General features: G+C 48.3%; 1 long non-coding RNA gene across 2 annotated transcripts; it reads right to left on the bottom strand.

The window, feature by feature from the left end:
* Window positions 1–1,840: 1,840 nt before the first annotated feature.
* On the bottom strand, window positions 1,841–12,201 carry LOC306814106. 2 transcript variants are annotated; one of them, XR_013777094.1, is made up of 6 exons: window positions 12,173–12,201; window positions 11,707–11,854; window positions 11,047–11,461; window positions 10,652–10,766; window positions 2,324–2,461; window positions 1,841–2,117 (listed from the first exon to the last, which is right to left on the bottom strand). It is a non-coding gene; the product is annotated as an uncharacterized lncRNA (long non-coding RNA). The 2 variants fall into 2 exon arrangements; XR_013777093.1 differs by having other exon boundaries at window positions 11,047–11,854.
* Window positions 12,202–13,076: the final 875 nt, after the last annotated feature.

The raw sequence follows: 13,076 nt of genomic DNA, 5'->3' as shown, positions 1-13,076 counted from the left end.
ATTCCCAGAAATTCCATTTAAGATCCTCAAAATTCCCCTCTAGAGACCATGAAACCCCCCTGGACCCTCTATAGGTTTCGCCAGGCACTATAGATCCCCTATAGATCTCCCAGATCCCCTTTAGGGACCCCCCAGAGCACCCAAAGCCCCTATAGAAAAGCCCAAATCCTCTATAGACACACTCAGACCCCCCCAGTCCCCTATAGATCCCCTATAGATCCCCTATGGATCCCCTCCAGCCTCACCGCAGCTTTCGGACACGCTGAAGCCGGACTGAGGAACCGGGAGCAAAGATGGCAGCACCCAGGAGGCACTTCCAGGTGTTCTGAGCATGTGCGGGGAGAATGTGCCAGAAGATGGGCAGGGCTTAGAGGGGAATGGGGCAGGGAGAACACAAGGGCTCAGTTGGAATGAAAGGGGAGGGGTTAATGATTGACAGGAACTATGAATTGAAAGAGCGAGGCAAATAAATTGGCAGAAACCAAGAGGAAAGGGGCGAGGTCAAGGACAGGGCAGGAACTGTGAGGGGAAAGAACTGGGCCAAAAGGCTACATGGTCTTAAGGTGGCCTGGTTTGGCCTAAAATCACCTAAAAGGAGAACAAATTCATCCTTATTCTAGCGGGGTTGGCCTAAAATCAGCCAAAGGGGCCTCAAATCCACACAAAGAGTGCAATATGCTGTAACTCCTTCCTATCTATCTGTAAGAAGGAGCTAGGCATTGCATGAGATAAACGAAGGTTCAAAAGACGCTCCTTGCCTTTCTCAAAGTTTGTAGTTGATTTCATGGTAGTCCCAGGGCAAAAGAAGAAGAGGATCTCAGATAACGGTCTTTTCCAGGAAAAGGTCAGGGACGGGAATTTGGCTCTCTGCCAATAGGATAGGGACAGGAAGGAAGGGTTAAGACCTTCCTTATACCTCTGGTATTGGATTACAACATCTCCCCGTTTTCTGTTTATTAAGTGAGGGAAAGATATTAAATTTATTTTGATTGGGATTATGATTTTGCCCACCATTTGTAATTGGTGGGTGAATTAGATTGTTCTATGTTTTTCATTTCTATGTGATTGACTACAGAGGTAGAAGGAATGATACTATTAATAGCTTTAAAACCTAAGTGACGTAGGATTCCGAACACCATTATTACAAGGAAAAGAATAATAAAATTAACAAAATTGTTTTAACTATAGAGGTCCACCACCCCGAGAACCCCCAGCCTTTGAACAGTTCATTGAACCGAACTGATTCTTGCTTCACTTGTCCAATCAAGATGTTCATGTTTCAGAGGGCAGCGTGGAAGTTAGGAGCTTTAGAGGTCAGATTCATGCAGCAAAGTCCTTCAAATTCCTGGCATTCATTCCTGGGCATGGCCACAGCTGCCAGCCACACACACTGAGCACAGTGCTCAGGCGGCTTCTCCAGCCCAAGCTGGGGCTCCCGGGCAGTCCATACCAGGTGCATGCCAACACTCCAGGTCTGCTCCATCTGCAGCATCTCTTGGAGATCCCTCCTTTTCAGAAACCTGGCGGAAGAATGCAGCATTGCCCGGGAGACCTGGAGAGCAGCAGAGGGGCGGAGGTGGCACAACAGCCCAGGGCACAGGAGCCATGTCCCTGTAGCACAGCCAGGAAGAGGCTGCAACCTGCAAGGGCCAGAGCAGGAGGCAGCCGAGCCCCTGCCAGGGGCTGCCAGCAGCCGCTGAGTCCTCACCTCAGCCACACGCTGTTTCTTGTCATGGCAGTGGAAGGAGAGTGGGAGCAGGCTCTGCCGTACATGTGACTTCAGGGCCATTTTTATCCTTCCTGATGAAAAGTCCATCATCTCCCTGAAGATGAACAGCATGGGCTGCTTCACACCCACCTGGGCACAGGCCTGAAAATGCACAGGGCACAAAGTGGGCAGGAAGCACCCAGTGGCCGTGGCTAGAGGCAGGGAGCCTTACATTGTCAAAGAGTGGCAGGAGCGCCTCAGCCAGCTGCAGGGCAAGAGGTGTTGATATCATGGTACCATTGTACAGGAACAGACAGCTGAGGAGAATGATGCTCCTCCTAACCACGTCGCTATAATTTTCCTGCAGCAATTCCACGAATCTTGTGTGCAGGCTCCACATTCGTATGGCCTGTGTGGAACACAAGCGTGTGAAATGGCACCCTGGTGCCGCAGGGCCCAGAGGCCAAAGGCCTGTGCCAAAGCACTTGGGCAGCTGAAGGGGGAGGCAGGAGAGCTGGGAGCAGCTGCCTCAGCTCCCGAAGCCCAGCCAAGCCCAAGCGACTGTGTACCTCAGCCCACGCCGGCAGCACAGCTTCAGCCGCTGCCCCTTCTCACCATGGAGATGTTCTTGCTGAGCACCATGAGGCCTCTGAGTGCCAAGCGCTGCCTCTCCCTGCACTAACTCTGAAGGTTCCTTGACGTGATGTCCAGGACACGCTAGTGCCATTCACTCCAGTCCAGGCCCTGGAGGATCTGAAAGGCACAGGGCGCTGAAAGGGGAGCCCAGGCAGGAGCCCAAAAACCGCACAGGGCTGGGCCCAGGCAGCAGCACAGGGCACGGGCACCTGTTGTAATCCAATACCAGAGGTATAAGGAAGGTCTTGACCCTTCCCTCCTGTCCCTATCCTATTGGCAGAGAGCCAAATATCCCCTCCCTGACCCTTTCCTAGAAAAGGCCAAGATCTGAGATCTTCTTCCTCTTTTGCCCTGGGACCACCATGAAATAAACTACAGTCTTTGAGAAAGGCAAGGAGCCTCCTTTGAACTTTCGTTTATCTCATGCTATGCCTAGCTCCTTCTTATAGATAGATAGGAAGGAGCTACGGTATATAGCAGTTAGCGAACAACGTGTTAGGCTTGAAATTAAGAGCCCACAGGTAGCTAAAATCTCATTTAGAGGATTTTTACGCTCGTTCATTTGATCAACAACCTCCATGCTTGGTAGCTGTGTTTATACAGCCGCAGGCGGGCAGGATTGAGCCGGTAGCTTTACTCTAGCGCCAGAGTGAGTCAGCTTGAAGATAAACAGCTTCCACGAACCACACGACAACCCAGGTCTGCAGGACAGGTAAAAAGTCACTCATGGGAGGTGGGAACCCAAAATTTGCCCCTAGCAGCGGGGAGGGGGTTCCCCAGGTGGGCCGGCAGTGGCGCAGCAGCAGGGCAGGCTTTAGGACCCTGCGGCTCCTCAGCAGCAGCCGCTATTTGAGCAGAGCGGCTCCTCCTCGGTTTGCTCGGGAACCGCAAAACTAAACCCGCTCGGAGCGGCGCAGCTCGTGGCTCTGGCATTGTGCAGCACTTGGGAAGCCCCCCAAAAGAAGTGCAAAGCTGCAGGGCTCCCCCAGGGTTGGAACGGCCGGCGGGACTTGGGACACGTGTTCGTGTTGGATCCTCCCGAACACAAAAACCCCCGCATTCCCTTTTCTCCCGAAGTTTTTTAATTTCGGGTCAGAAAAAAGTCGTTTTTGTTTGTGTGGGTGTTGCGTGGAAGTACAAGGTATCGTTCAGATCGCTTTTAAACCACAATGGGCGAAGAGTTATCTGCACATCAAAAGAGTGTGTTTTCTCAAATTCAAGAAATTTTACATGCTGAGAAAATTACAGTTTCTAAAAAATGGTTAAAGCATTTTGTCTCTTGGCTGTTTTTTGAAATTCCAGACTGCGAATTGCAAAATATAAATTCAGTTTTATTTTGGGATAATAACATCTAAAGTAGAAAAATTTGACTCTATTGCTGCTCTGTTCCTTCCAATATTTTTAAAAGTATTCAAATGCTTATTAGAAATAAAAAACAAAAGACAGCCACAGACAAATACTTTAACCCCCCCCATCTCCTCCAAACTCCCCTGTCCCTGAAAATTATGAAAAACGAGTAATACCTCAGGAAGCTACTAAGCTTCCCACCCCCCATATACCCAAGTTCTGAAAATTTTGAACAGTCTGCTACAGAATTCTCTATATACCCGTCTCTTTCACCCAGTTTACTTCAGGAACACTGTAATAATAGTTTGACAGGAAACTTTTCTTTGTCTCACAAGGGGGACCACGTGGCCTATAGCAGCAGCCATGCTTTAGCTTCTTCATCTCTTAACCCTTTATTCTCTTCAATCCCCTTCCCTGCTCCCTTCCCTTTCCCCTCTCATAACCCATTTCTGCTCCCGTGTAACCCTACACACACAGGCTCCCCTAGTCACCTCTTCTTGGCTCAGGTTACAGATTCCAATCCTCCTCATTAAAGCAAATGCCAGAAAGACAGTGATAAACCAGAGACCGCAGGCAATGGGGGAGGAAAAGGTTCAGTTAACAGCAGTGACGCTGTCCCTGCAGTGGGGGAGACTGCACTATCTCCTAGGCTAATATATAAAGAGACACCTAGCCCTAAAGCTCAAAACTTAGAAGACTATATACCATCAGCAACTCCTGTAGTCTATATTGGTAGGAGAAATGGCAAGAGAGATTATCAATCTTTAACATAACAAGATAAAAAAGAAATTTGTAAAATACAAAAATAATTTGGTAGAACCAGTGAAATTTTTAAAGGCATGATGAAAGCAACTTTTACTTCAAATGAATTAGTTCCCCGTGATTTGAAGGATCTTTTCAGGTGTCTGCTAACTCCCTCAGAATATGATTTATGGTTTAATATTTGGAAGCGTTCTTTAATGGTTCTTTTAACAGAGCTTCACCAAAGCCCTGACAATTCCAAAGATTCTGAAGATGATGATATTGCACTTGATCAATTATGTGGTGAAGGGAGTTTCCATTGCCCTGAAAAACAAACGAGTGTTATCTAAATTTGTTTTAGATAAAATTTGCAATATACCGAGAAAGCTTTTAATCAATTACCAACAGTTGAAGTAACTGGTAGTTATATTAATGTTAAACAATATGATTCTGAGAATTTTTTAAGATTTGTAGATCATCTGTGCACACAGGTGGAAAGACAAGTACACGATCCAGCAACCCAGGCAGAATTGATAAAAGAAATGGCACAGATAAATGCCAATGAAGCGTGTCTCAGAGTTATTCTAAGTCTTCCTATGTATCCAGAACCAACTTTAGCACAAATGATAGAAGCCTGCACCAGTAAAGCAGAACTGTTCAGTGCACCAGAAAGAAATCCAAGGCCAGCAACATCCAAGTCTTCAGCAGCTGAAACACCACAAGCAAAAAAGCAACCAGTGCCACCTGAACAGCTGCAGCATATCACCTGCTTCCAGTGTAAAAAGCAAGGACGATTTGCTAGGCAATGCCCTCTTAACCAGAAACAAAAAAGTTCCAACAAACAAAAAAACTGAGTGTGCAGTGCGACCCCGCTATTAACATAATAATGCACAAAGATATAAATACTGTGGGCACTACTTTGGCAAAAGCCTCTCTCTTCAAGACAAAGGGGGAGGATGGGATAAAAAGTGTGGGTATACAAAACAAATTAAATGTCAAATGTTCTATTAACCAGGTCCATGAGCGTTGCAGTCATTTCAGGCTGGAGACTACCAAAGGTTTTCATTTCAGGTCTACTGACTGGACAATTGTAACAGTGGACTTGTCAATAGACGTGACCATATTTCACATGGAAATGGAGAGTGAGTATTTTGTTGTTGGAGACACAGCACACACACCCTTAGAAATTGAAGTAGTTCCTATGATTATGAAAGGAAAAATATCCTGCCTCATAATATTAGCACGCTGTTCTCAGCCACCATTCTACCTGGGTGAGGGGCAAATTTTAGCCCAGGCCATTCCTATTCCAGCAGAGGTGACAGCAGATGGAAAATCACCTGAAGCCTACTGGGTAGAAACGGTGGGTGAGGAAAAACCTTATTTGGAATGCAACCTTACACATAAATCCGATCATCTCCATGTGGAAGGAGTGCTTGACACAGGTGCAGATGTGACGATCATTCTGGAAAGGATATGGCTTTCACACTGGGAACTGCAACCCGTGGCTGGAAAAATTCAAAGTATAGGAGGAATTAAATTGACAAAAATATCAAAAAGCATTGTGCAAATTGAGGGGCTGGATGGAAAACTAGTAGGTGTCCGTCTGTTTGTTATAGATTACAAGTGTCCCTTATGGGGGAGAGACACCATGTCCCAGTGGGGAATTAGAATGATTATCCCTAAAACTCCTCAGGATTTTTAGAACTGGCCACTGTGGAGCTCCCTGCCCAGAAGTTAACATGGCTAAGTGACACCCCAATCTGGGTAGCACAGTGGTCAATGAAAAAAGAAAAGCTTAAGGCGCTTGTAGAGGAGCAATTGGCAAAAAAACACATTGAAGAGACAACAAGCCCTTGGAATTCCCCTGTCTTTGTAATAAAAAACCAGGGAAGGAAAAATGGAGATTGTTACATGACCTCAGAGAAATAAAAAAGGTGATTCAGGACATGGGGTCTCCTCAACCTAAGATGCCATCTCCAACGATGCTTCCCCGAGATTGGCAATTAGCTGTAATAGACATCAAACTTTGTTTTTTCCAAATCCCCCTAGACCCTGAAGATGCCCCAAGGTTTGCATTCTCAGTTCCCTTGATAAATTGAGAAGCCCCAATGAAGCAGTACCACTGGAAAGTGCTTCCACAAGGTATGAAGTGCAGTCCTTCCATCTGCCAGTGGTATGTAGCCTCATTCCTGCCCCCTGTGCGTGCGCAGAGGAGGGAAGCCATAATATTACATTACTTTGACGATGTCCTAGTGTGCGCTCCCAATAACCTAATACTCCAACACACACTTGACATTGTGGTTAAAGTTTTAACCTCTGCTGGATTTCAATTGCAGGAAGACAAAGTTCAGAGGATGCCACCTTGGAAGTATCTCGGCTTAGAGATTACTTCACGGATCATTGTCCCACAGAAATTGGAAATCATTTGTAATCCCAAAACCCTAGCAGATGTCCACTCCCTGTGTGGGTCTTTAAATTGGGTAAGGCCCTGGCTAGGACTCACAAATGAGGACCTAAACCCCTTTTTAATTTATTAAAGGGTAGGAAGAATTGGTTTCTCCCAGGGAACTGACCCCAGAGGCAAAAACTGCCATTCTAAAGGTACAGAAAGCATTGGCAGAGAGGCAGGCTCACCGTTATCAGCCCGAGCTGCCTTTCAAATTCATTGTTTTGGGGAAACTTCCACACCTGCATGGTCTAATATTCCAGTGGATCGAGGGGCAGAAATACTCACTTTTAATCATAGAATGGGTCTTCCTTTCCCATCGAAGATCCAAAACCATCACTCAGCCACAAGAGCTGATGGCTCAGCTGATTTAAAAGGCAAGGATAAGACTGTATGAGCTGGCTGGTTGTGACTTTGAATGCATTCATCTCCCAGTAAAACTTTCTGAGGAGGGAAGGAACTCTCCTGAAAGGTTGACCAAAGAGATGTTTGAGCACTTGCTCCAGAGCAATGCCAGCCTCCAGATATCTCTAGACAGCTATGGTGGAAAAATATCAGTCCATGGCCCAGCTCATAAGTTGTTCAATGAGGAATTCCACCTCATTCCTCGTGAAAAGAGGAGTCGGAGCCCACTCGAAGCTCTCACAGTGTTCACAGATGCATCACAAGTTGGTGATGACTTGGATAAACCCACAGACTCAGCATTGGGAAGCTGATGTTGAGTTTGTGGTGGGTTCGCCCCAAATAGCCGAGCTGGCTGCAGTTGTGAGAGCCTTTGAGAAGTTTTCAGAGGCATTTAACTTGGTAACTGACTCAGCTTATGTTGCTGGAGTAGTGTCTAGAGCAGAGCAGGCAGTTCTCAAAGATATTGATAACGAGCATCTCTTCAGGCTGCTCTCAAAACTAATCTATCTAGTTTCACATAGAGAACATCCCTTCTATGTAATGCATGTAAGGTCACATACCGAGTTGCCAGGAGAAATCGCAGAAGGGAATCGAGTGGCAGACTCCCTTGCAGCCCCAGCTGAGAAAGCACGCCTCCCTGACATCTTCCAACAGGCAAAGCTCAGCCACCAGCAATACCACCAGAATGCTCCAGGTCTGGTCCATCAGTTCGAGCTAACACAGAGTCAGGATCGAGCCATTGTGGCCACTTGTCCCAGCTGTCAGCACCAGGCCATGCCATCACTGGGTATGGGGGTTAATCCCCGATGCCTTGGCAGCTGTAAAGTGTGGCAGACAGACATCACACACATCCCCAGTTTTGGTCGCCTCAAACATGTCCATGTATGTATTGACACATATTCAGGTGCAGTTTATACCTCTGCCCATGCAGGAGAAAGGGCTGTGCATGCCAAACAACACCTAGTGCAAGCCTTTTCAGTGTTGGGGATCCCTAGGGAAATCAAAACAGATAATGGCCCAGCATACATATCCAAGGAGTTCTTGGAATTTGTCCAGCAGTGGGGAGTGGAACATAAAACTGGCATCCCCCACTCCCCCACAGGCCAAGCTGTGATCGAGCGTGCCCACCAGATGCTCAAACAGGTCCTGGCTAGACAGAACAGTTCCACTGTGTGGATGTCTCCACAGCAAAACTCTGTAAAGCCCTGTTCACTGTCAATTTCTTGAATTGTTCATTTGAAAACATGAGTCCTCCTGTGGTACGTCACTTTAACAGCAGTAAACAGTTCAAGTTGTCTCAGCATCCACCAGTTTGCATTAGGGACCCAGAAACCTGGGAAACCAAAGGTCCCTATGAGCTTGTTACCCGGGGATGTGGTTATGCGTGCATATCCACTCCCTCGGGCCCTCGGTGGATTCCCCAAAAGTGGGTGAAACCTTTTGTTCCAAAAAATCCAGCTCCAGCAGAAGGAGATGAGAAGCAAGTAGCCATTGCTCTGAAAAGAAGACGCTGCCAGAAAGAAGAGAAAAAGTCTTCATAAAGAATTGCATTCTGGCAGACAGACTTTTAATGTGTTTTAAAATGCTTGCTTTTCCTTTTAGAGAAAACCTACCCTCCACTCAACCCCGTGAAGAACCCCTTCCACGTTGTCTTCTTGTTAACACTGAACAGTTTGGCAGCGGCATGGATCGTCCCTCAACCACGTCAAAATGTTTGGGTGACCCTGGCACAGACGCTCCAACAGGAAAACACGTCTGTCCACTGCAGCAGCAAAAGATCCTATGTCCACCTGCCTGGTAGGGGTCCCATTGAAGGCTGGAGAATATTCAGCCAGCTTTGAAATACAGAAACCCAACTAACTTCTCGAGTCACACACCATTCCATTTTATAAAAGTCCTAGGCAGCAAAATTTAATGAGTAAAAACCCCATAGAGGAGTTGCTGTCAAAGTTGCCCAAAGCAGCTCAGGAACCCCGAGAATTAGAGCTATTGGGTTCCTACCCAGCATAATACTGCATTCATTTTAATATCGTCCCGAAACCAACTAACACCGACAAGTTCCATCTCATACGACAATTTCTTAGAGAATTCATGGCCAAACATTGGTGTAATATTTTAAACCATATTGCAATGGGCACTCCAACGTATTCAAGTTCAAAAATTTTCCCAAAGGGATTGTTTTTGATTTGTGGAGACCGGGCATGGGCAGGGATTCCTTCTCGGCTTCTAGGATGGCCATGTACCCCCAGGCGGTTGTCCCTGTTAGCACCCAACGAAACCTTACTTAGTGATTGGACTCACAAAAACAAATTGGCTCACAAAATACAAAAGAGAAGTGCTGACAATTTGGATCCAAACTGTAATGCTGATATTTTCCATTGGGCCAAATAAAAGATAATTGCTGTGTCTGTGTTTCTTCTGTGGGTCGCAGCAGCCAAAGCTCTAGGTGAATTAGGCCACCTAGAGTGTTGGGTTGTTAAACAGGCAAACTTAACATCAACTCCCATCAGTTCTCTCCTAGAAGATGAGGAAATTACCAGGCAGGCCACACTCGAAAATCGTGCTGCTACAGATTTTCTTCTGCTACTGCATGGACATGAATGCCAGGAATTTGAAGGACTTTGCTGCATGAATCTGACCTCTAAAGCTCCTAACGTTCACTCTGCCCTCTGAAACATGAACAGCTTGATTGGACAAGTGAAGCAAGAACCAGAAGATTGGTTCAATGAACTGTTCAAAGGCTGGGGGTTCTCGGGGTGGTGGACCTCTATAGTTAAAACAATTTTGTTATTTTTTATTATTCTTTTCCTTGTAATAATGGCGTTCGGATTCCTACGCCACTTAGTTTTTAAAGCTATTAATAGTATCATTCCTTCTACCTCTGTAGTCAATCACACAGAAATGAAAAACATAGAACAATCTAATTCACCCACCAATTACAAATGGTGGGCAAAATCATAATCCCAATCAAAATAAATTTAATATCTTTCCCTCACTTAATAAACAGAAAATGGGGAGATGTTGTAATCCGATACCAGAGGTATAAGGAAGGTCTTAACCCTTCCTTCCTGTCCCTATCCTATTGGCAGAGAGCCAAATTCCCCTCCCTGACCTTTTCCTTGAAAAGACCCTTATCTGAGATCCTCTTCCACTTTTGCCCTGGGACCACCATGAAAAAACGACAAATTTGAGAAAGGCAAGGAGCCTCTTTTGAACTTTTGTTTATCTCATGCAATGCCTAGCTCCTTCTTACAGATAGATAGGAAGGAGCTACAATTTATAGCAGGCACCATTCCAGGCAGCTGCAGCCACAAGAGTGCAGAGAGCTGGGAGGCAGCTCGGCCAGGTAGCGCTGGCCTTAGACTCACCTCCACAAGGAATGCTGTGATGGCCAAATCCCAGAATGGCATGTCTTTGCCGAGCAGCCCGAGCAGGTAGAAGGCAATCTCAGAAGACAAGGCTACAGATGCATGGCTCATTTCTCTATCAGGAGGAAACAGGAACCAAAACGCTGAGCCAGTGAGGGCAAACCTCTCCTCGGACCGATTCACAGAGGTCTGTTCGTTCTCCAGCCACCCTGCAAGGGGACCCAGGCCCTTTGGGAAGCAGCTGCTCTTGGGCACCCTCCTCTCACAGCCTTTTGCAGCCTCCTTGGCCATCTCTTGGTGGCAAAGCCCTCTGGCCCACAACCACAGGGACTGTGTGGGGCACCCCGGGCAGAGGGCACAAATGCCAGGGGCAGTTGGGGAGAAGGGGTTCTTACCTGGCCAGCACACCTACAGCACCGTGCTGGGTGTCAGCACAGAGGAGTGTGTCCCAGGCACGCTTGTCTTCCAGTGCCACCACCACATCCCTATAGTGCAGTCAGCAGAGCAGGGCCTTCAGTGTCTCCTCTGCAAAGCTGTGTGCAGAACAAGGGCCAGGTCATGCTGGGAGCACTGGCTCCTGCCCTGGGGACATGGCAGGGACAGGAACAATGGTATGGAGTGACTGTTGGCATTGGTGGCAAGGCCGTGTTGCTGATGGCACCCCTTCCAGAAGGTATCGACCGCCTCTGGCATATCCAGTGTGCTGGAGAGCACTTGGAAGAGCAGATGCGCAAAGAGGCAGGGGAAATACACGGTCATGACGTGTGGGATGCAGGGCACCTGGAGGATCTTCCACATCACCACAGTTTCCTGCAAAGGACAGAGCAGCCCGGGACAGCGTTCAGTGCCCAGGTGTCCATGTGGCAGGGCCCGAGTGTGGGAGACAGAGGCCAGCGGAGAAGCAGGAGTAGCTCCGGGCATGGTGGCCCTGAAGCTGCCCCCAGGCCAGGATGCAGCCCAGCACCTGAGGCAGGGAGATGCCCTGGGGGAGGGAGGATGGAGAGCTGACGGAGAGGTGACCTTGGGGTGAGCAAAGGCCAGTTGCAGAAACTCACAGCCAGGTCAAGGACAGCCTTGTAGTCCCCATCGGAGGTGCATGTGCTGTGCTCTGGCCAGTTACCCAGCACATCAAGGAGTGTCAGCATGGCTGGCTCTGCAGTCCTGCACAAGCACATGATGCTCTTCCACATGGCCATAGCAGCTCTGTGGGGTCAGATCTGTGTCTCAGGAAGGTCTGGGAAAAAGCACCATAGCCTGGGTAGCAGCGGGGAGCTGAGCTGGCTGCCAGCCCTGCCTCTGCCCACTGCCCCTCACTGGCAGAAGCCAGGCAGCCCAGTCCTGTTGGCACTGGCCCCTGAGGGGCAGGGAGGGAGCAGGGCAGCATGCTGGGGGTTGACATGCCAGGGCTGGCAAAGGGGGGAGCCAGAAGGCCCTGGAATTCTCTGTCATATGCCTGGGACAGGCTGTAAATGGTTGATGGGCTGGTGAGCCCTGAGCCTTGGGGGCACGTGGGCCCCATACCAGTCACATGATGGGGCCACACGCAGGAGAGCCCTTACCACGTGTGAGAGTCCGTCTGAGCCTCTCGTCTGTTTCTGCCCAACGACCCTCGCCTGAGGCCTACACTGGCCAGGGATGGGAAGGAATGTCAAGTAACTGTTCCGCAGGTGATGCGTACCAGGACTGGTTTCTCATGGCAGCTAGTCACGGGGCGTTTACTCAACAAAGCTCCCACAGATGGAAGAACAATGGACTGGTCCAGTATGGGCTACCCTGAGTGTGTTCATAACAACAAAGATGGCTGTTGTTCCTTGAAGCGTCCTGTTTCCACCTGTTCCTCAGGGTAACTATCTCCACATACAATAGTCCATAAATCTTCCCACCCTTTGGCCAGAAGCCACTCGCTTTGGGAAAGGACTATAAAAGTGACTTTCTCAGAGAAGACCCCTGAGATCTCCCCAGACGGCAACAGACATCTATTGGCTGACTCCACGAGGATTCGTCTGCCCATCTTGGCAGCTATAATCCCAACCCCCTTTTCTCTCTCTCTCTCTGTCCCACTATCGCATTTTGGTTGGCACTAAATAAAGTGCATTTCTGTAGAAGTAAACTAGTTTTGTCCCCTGCTGTGTCTTTTGCGCTCTGAGATCCATAAAAGAACCAGTCATGACTCCCGCTCGGGTTGGGTGGATCGTGACACCACGTCAGCAGGCTGTGCCTCTGTCAGATCCAGAAGGGGCCTGTACACATTGTACTCAGGCCACTCATTGGCCATGAGCCACTGGTGGATGTACCTCACTATGGCCGGCACCTGCAGAAGGCCTGGGAGACTTGGAAAGCTGCCAGAGGGAGTAATGTGCCTGGCTGCTCCAAAGAAGTGACCCGGAGCTTTGGCCTCACTGCCATGGCTTCTGAGGCTTACAGT

Source organism: Erithacus rubecula, assembly GCF_903797595.1.
Source record: "Erithacus rubecula genome assembly, contig: SUPER_W_unloc_6, whole genome shotgun sequence".
In the NCBI taxonomy this organism is placed as follows: Eukaryota; Metazoa; Chordata; class Aves; order Passeriformes; family Muscicapidae; genus Erithacus; species Erithacus rubecula.
The sequence above is the reverse complement of the archived record's forward strand: the minus strand, read 5'-3'. Positions and strand labels throughout refer to the sequence as shown.